The following is a 6,622-nucleotide window of genomic DNA, read 5'->3' as shown; positions in this document are numbered from 1 at the left end:
AAAACAGATAAGTAAAATAGTTCAAACAGCTATAATGCCATTACACGTGTGTAGTGCGTCATCAAATGTCCATATTGTTCAAAAAATATGTTCACACCCATATGTAGCTGACATTAATGTTTGCTCAATCTTTTATTTATTTTACTTTTATTAGGATTTACTAATAATAAATTGAGTATTTGGAGTAGGGCTGATTTGTATTGAAAAATCATAAACTATTTTGTTTTTTTAACCACTCATAGATATATTAAAGTATTAAGCTGATCTAATCACCACCTGAGGCGTTTTCCTTTACCCTCACTGATATTTAACACCACATCAGCCTGTTTAAGGCCACATGAGGCTTTAATACACGGGACTTCCTGTCTTGACCTCCTAACCTGAGTGCAGCTTGACGCAGCTTAACCTGACCTGCCTCCTCACAGTCACCATGGTTGATCATATGACTTGGATGGATTAGAGTGAAATAACCTCCTAACACTTGCTCTCCACTTTACAAAAGCTGGCAAAAGTCCAGAAAAGTGGACATTAAGAGATATTTTAAATTTCTGAACTTGCACCTGAAAGCATATTTCTGCCACAGCAGTGACATAACTGCATTATAAGAAATGTTAGATATTGTACTTTATTGTTATGTTAACCACGATTGTTAGGAATCAAAAGAAAGTTTGAGGTACAGAGAAAATAATATCTTACTCATTATCCTACTTAACTGGTACTCAGAGGAGGATGTGAAATGAATGAACGTATTATTTGTTTTACGGTGCGCACACGGAACTGTTTCATATGACTTGATAGACAAACCTCCCTGAGGATAACACACACAGCTGAAAAACCGGTTTGAATGTTTACAGATGCAAAGTAAATTCATCCTTGAGGGGGTTGAACAACGAAATCATATCCTGCTTGAAATTCATTTGGAGAAGTTACGAACAGTTAGATGTATTGTACTCTCCTTTAGCTGTGAGACACCACTAACAACTTTTATTGTGCATGTATATTTTGGATTGTTTCTATGTGTGGAGGTATGTGCTTTTTCCGATGCAGGCTTTTGGGAAGAATATCATTTAAACTACAGTGGAGATATTTTTCCACTCCGTCTGCAGTTGACAGGATGACGTCTAACATCCTGACAAAGACAGAAAACATGAAAACAATGTCACATATCTGATGCAAAATAGTGCCCCCCGAGACATTTTCAAAGATATGGCCAGTGGTGCCGCATCGATGCTGTCCATCTGTTTTCACTCCACTGCCTCTTTACTTTTTTTTTTGTACATTTTTTTAAAACAAGCACTTCAGAATTAAACAGTAAACTTTGTCACAAAGCAATAGAAGCTGTCAAAAGTTTGAATAAGATACTTATAATAGTTTGGAAAATATGAATTTTCTACGAAGAAAAGATTGATAGAATGTACAATATCTGTTATTTCTAAGGTATAACATTTAACATAACCTATGTAACCAGACTGTTAGATTAATTTAGCATAAAGGTTGGAAAATGAAAGAATTAATCCTGAATAAAGCCTCCCATAAACTGATGTAAAATAGTGATCTTAGTGCTTCACATAGACTTTCAAACTGGACAGGCCGGCTATTTACACATGTATATAATCGTTGTGCCAAGCTAAGCTAACAGGTATTCAAATGCCCTAAAGTAAGACCGGTGCAAGGAGATGCTTATCTTAAATTAGTTTAGTTTAACTTGTAACTTAATTTAGCTTAGCTTATCCCAGTTTAGCTTAGCATAAAAACAGCACAATAAAGTCGTTACATCTGCCCAAAAAAAAGTCTTCATTCGTGAAGCTGGAATAGTCAGACTGGGAAAATTTACAAGAAGCATGTTTGATAAATGAAGGCTCTGAGTAAAATAATATCTTGTTTGGCATCAAAAAACAACTTCCCAAAATCTTGACATCTTGAGACCATCTGCGGAGCAATAGTCCAGTGCATAACTTCCTGTAACACAACAATATGTCATGTTAGCATGTTAGCACTGAGCTAGCAGCATCTTGTTTGTCACTCCATGCTAACTTGACCTAAGCATTGTTGGGGGTTGTGTTTACCGTGTTCACGAGAGGAGTCCATAATGCTACGTCTACACTAGCAACGAAAGAGCAACAAGCTACAAAATTATTTACAAGAACAGCTGCAGATATGAGGAGTCAAACCGGTATCCCAGCTGTATTTTAATTGTATGTAGTTTTTTTTCTCTCATTTGTATATCAACCTTCATTACTACAGTACCTGCTCGTTAGCTTGCTAAACTGTTAGCCTCATTGGCTACTCGACGGCAACAGTTGCCTATCAGAGGTGTTGCCATGACATTACCCCTTGAACGCCAAACATTTTGTGTACTCATCTTCCCGTGTTGTAACCACAAGCTCATGAGATACCATTGCAGGCAGCTTTCATGTATTTATTTATTGCACAAACAGGGTACATGTCTTATCATTTTCGGTTTTGTTTTTCTTTTTGAACATATCTTTTCCCCAGGCTTGCCATAAGATTTAGTTGTTCACTGGATAATAAAATAAGCTAAAGCTCATCCATTTTAGTGTTCTTTTGTGAGACTTAAATGAACTATAAACTATATTACCTGCTGTTTGATCACAAGACACCGCCCCATTATCCCAACGCCCAGCTATCAGCTTCGGACTTAAAATAACTAAAGCTATTTGTCACTTTAGTAGTTTTATTGAGCTATTCATGTCAAAGGCAATAACTCTGATGTGATGTCAAACATTGCTGAATGTCTTCATTGTTGTGCTTCGGGCTGTGACGTGTCAATCAACAGAAACGTACGTGGACTTTGGTACGTGGTATGTCATGGATGCATTTGAGAAATTACATCAGTATACGCAGAAAATAAAATAATGATAATTTTTGTTCCTTGTAATCAGTAATCCTTGTGGGTAGGAGGCTTCTGTTTTGGGAATTGTCCATTTCCCGTCACCGTATTTCATTTCCTCCTTCTTCCCAATCTCTAATCTCATTAACCTATCAAGCAAACAGGTCCTCTTAGCAGTTCCCATTTCCCACCGTTCACCCTAGATCAAAACAGAGCAAAAGACTCTGAGAAGAGACGTATCAGCGTCCTCCTCCTCCCAGCATGCTTCAGAGGAATTAGGTCAGGGCTCGTTGCTTGCTGTTATCTTTTTTTAACTAGGGTCTGAAAGGAAAAAAATACAAGATAGTAGCGATGAAATGAGTAATGGGTTAAGCTGTTTTGTTTCATTGATGGGATTAATCAGAAACCATCTCACAATTTTCCCAAACGTTGGTGTGAGTTTGAAGTTAGTCGAGCGCAGTAGATTTGTTTTAAAGCTTACACTGTGCCAGGTTTAGTTCAATTTCAGCTGCCAGTAGGGTTAATGGGTTTATTTGTGGCTGGTTTATCTAGAAAAGGGGGAGGGAAGGAGGGAGGGAGGGAAACATGGGTGAGTCACAGGCTTCCCTATTGCAGGTTGAAAAAACACAAGGATGACAAAAGGATGGCTCTGGCTTATACAATAAATGCAGCATACAATGAAGTGGCTATTTTAGGGCTGGGTAAATAAGAAGCAATGTCATGCTGTATGTACTGTAGGACACACAAACACACTGTGTGACCTGTGGAGACCTCCCGCTCCACAAACAAGTGGCGTAATTATACGCCCGTGTGGCGCTGCAGGTGGAATGTGCTAGCGATAGTCAAGCCCTTGTTGTCCTAAGGACTGGAAGCAGCCCCAATAGCCAACAGACATGAGCTCATCATCATTACAATGAGAGGCGTGGCCAAGCCCGTGACTGCTGCGGACCTGACGTTGCTGTGGAGACGGGACACACTTAGACACACACACAAGCGCGCACACAGATTGGCTTAGAGTGACACCACTGGGAAATTAAAATGGTAGCCCGAAGCAACAGGATTTTATTGGCCAATCACAGCTTGATCCTGGATGTGTTTACCTTGCAAGTTTGTGTGTGTCAGGAAGTGTGTGTGTGCTTGTTTGGCACACTTGACTGTACAGGTGCACTGCTGCAAATGCATCGCCTAATTATAATGACAATGTCAGGCAGTGTTGGAGAAATGTTCACCACGCCTGTCTGGCATTAGGCATCAAGCGCAGAAGAGCAATTACTGGGCTATCAGATTATTTTATTGGTGTGTGTTTGTGTGTGTGTGTGTCTGTGTTGCCAGTGTTTTCTGACCCTTCATGAATGACCTGTTAAACAACTCCTGTTCCTCAGCTTACAGTTTACCAGTACATCCAGACGGGGTTGATAGTGGCCAATTAGACAAGAGCTCATCCACACCACTCATTGTCTCCTCAGTAAACTAAACACTTTCATGTCTAAAATCACAAACATGAAAACAATGTCTTTTAGCAACCATGAATTAAGAGCCTGAGGCAAAAGTGGAGGCAAAAAGTGAACCATTTTATTACATTAAAATGTTCCATACAAACAATGCATACACACTAGTTTCATATTGCTTCAGACATAAGTTTCTTTTCTGTTTGTATTCCAGTTAAACAACTCTGTAACAAAATGTAAGTACAACATTTATGAAAATATAAATCTCTAAACAGGTAAGTCAGTCCTGACGATACAAAGAATACCATAGAAACATTCATTACTAGTATGTCAACTATGAGTTGCAAACATGTAAGTTATTAAAAGTCATTCAAGTTACTTAACATACAATAATACCATTGACTGGCTTCCATATGGACACATTCAAATATACTCTTAAACTGGCATTCCAATATATTTTATACTTTTTTAAACTTTTTAGCAAAGATAGCACGTTTGTCTCTATCATAATCACAGTCCAACACTGAAACAGTTTGGTAACAATATAATTACAGTACAAGCCTCAAAAACAAATGAGACGGCCAACAGAACAAAACTATAATTGGGACTTTGGCAATTACATGATAGAATGTCTTTTCTTTTTAATTTATTTTCAGTTTAGAAACACGTGAGTTGAAGGGGAAGTTAAAGCTCGGTGCTGCTACCCAAAATTATCCAAGGGCCTTTATTTCAAAAGTTCAAAACTGGTTAACATACGATAAGATGGAATAGCCCTTAAAAAGTATATGTCGAAGTGAAAGTGTTTTTTTTTTCATGCCTGGCTGATTATTGGATTCATCAAAACCGCTGACTACAAATAAAATTTGGGTATTGACAGACATGCTTTACCTGCAAGGTTCAATTTTATAGATGCCCCAATTCTTTTTTTTTTTTATTTATTTTTTTTTAGATTGTCAGCAGATCTTTAACTTCAGGCTGTCATGATGTTAACAGATTTTGATTCTTGAGCCCAAATAAAGGTCAAAAAGAGCATGTGAAATAGTGTTCAGAAAGAACTTTGAAAGCTTTTGGTGAAATTCTGAAAAAGAAGTGTTAATGTGTAAGAAAAGACTGAACAAATATGAACGCTTTAATAAAAGATTCAGAAAGTGTAAGTAAATGTCAACAACATTTAAATTGCCCAATTTTGTAATTTTTTGAATCAAAAATTTGTTTAATCTATGCTGAATTTTCTTCTGCAACTACATTTTTTTTTTTTTTTGCACATTTTTACAATCTTACACAAAAGTTTGAAGAATAAAATGATTTTCTGAACATCATTTCATCAAAAACTTCCTGACTCTTTATTTTGACAAATATCCAAACTGCTAATCTCAAATCTCGGATGTCAGTTGTTTCTTTTTTTTCTTTTTTTTATTAATACCAGGCATTTACAAAGCGACTGTGGCATTTCAAGCGAGTCATCTGTAGCCTTCAAGTACCCCTGTGTGTTTCTGTAGGCAGATCAAATACCTCTTTTAAGACAAATCTAGATCACTTTAAACTACTTATACAATGTTTCATATGAATAAATCTAATAATTTCTCACAAATCACTCATAAAGTGCTTCCACCTACTGTCTAAACGTCTAAATATATCCACTCGTTTCAGTGAAACGTTGGGCTAATCGCCTTTTTGTCCTTTTTATACTGGAACATTTGAACAAACTCCACTAAACCTAAAGCAAGAACACTAGTTAAGGCGTGAATGTGTATGGTGCTATGCTACACTGTATGCTCAATAGTGGTGTTTCCCTTAGAACGAATGGCCACACAAATCGATGGAAATGCAGGTAAATCCGCATCAAATTCATGTGAACTGTTCCCACAGATTTCTCCAACTGTCATTACAAAGAGCAATGCCGTCGACCTCTCGCGTTGTTGACTGGATTTCACTACGCTGATCGTTTAGATTTCACATCAATGCAAGTATTGTGTAACGGTGCGAATACTGTGTTTACAAATTCCCTGCATTTTCATAAATCTTCTGCACATAAAGAACATTTTAAATTCCAGGCACTCACTTTGATTGCATTAAGCACAACATAACATTTTTAAGGAGTTGCACAAATTGCAGCAGCCAAAAAGAGATATGTACACATGTTCGTAGTTCTTCCTTTTTGTACAGTACCGCCTGATGTTAATACAAACGTAAATATACTCTTTTAAGAACAACATTATGGCTTAATGTGCACAATGAAAATAAAGAGAGTGTACAATGAAAGTGGCTAAGATCACTGGAATGGCTTTGAAAATGTTTGACCAAGACATTTGAATAATAACTT

The sequence above is a fragment of the Chelon labrosus genome, assembly GCF_963514085.1.
Source record: "Chelon labrosus genome assembly, chromosome: 1".
NCBI lineage: Eukaryota > Metazoa > Chordata > Actinopteri > Mugiliformes > Mugilidae > Chelon > Chelon labrosus.
Note: the sequence above shows the minus strand (reverse complement) of the source record.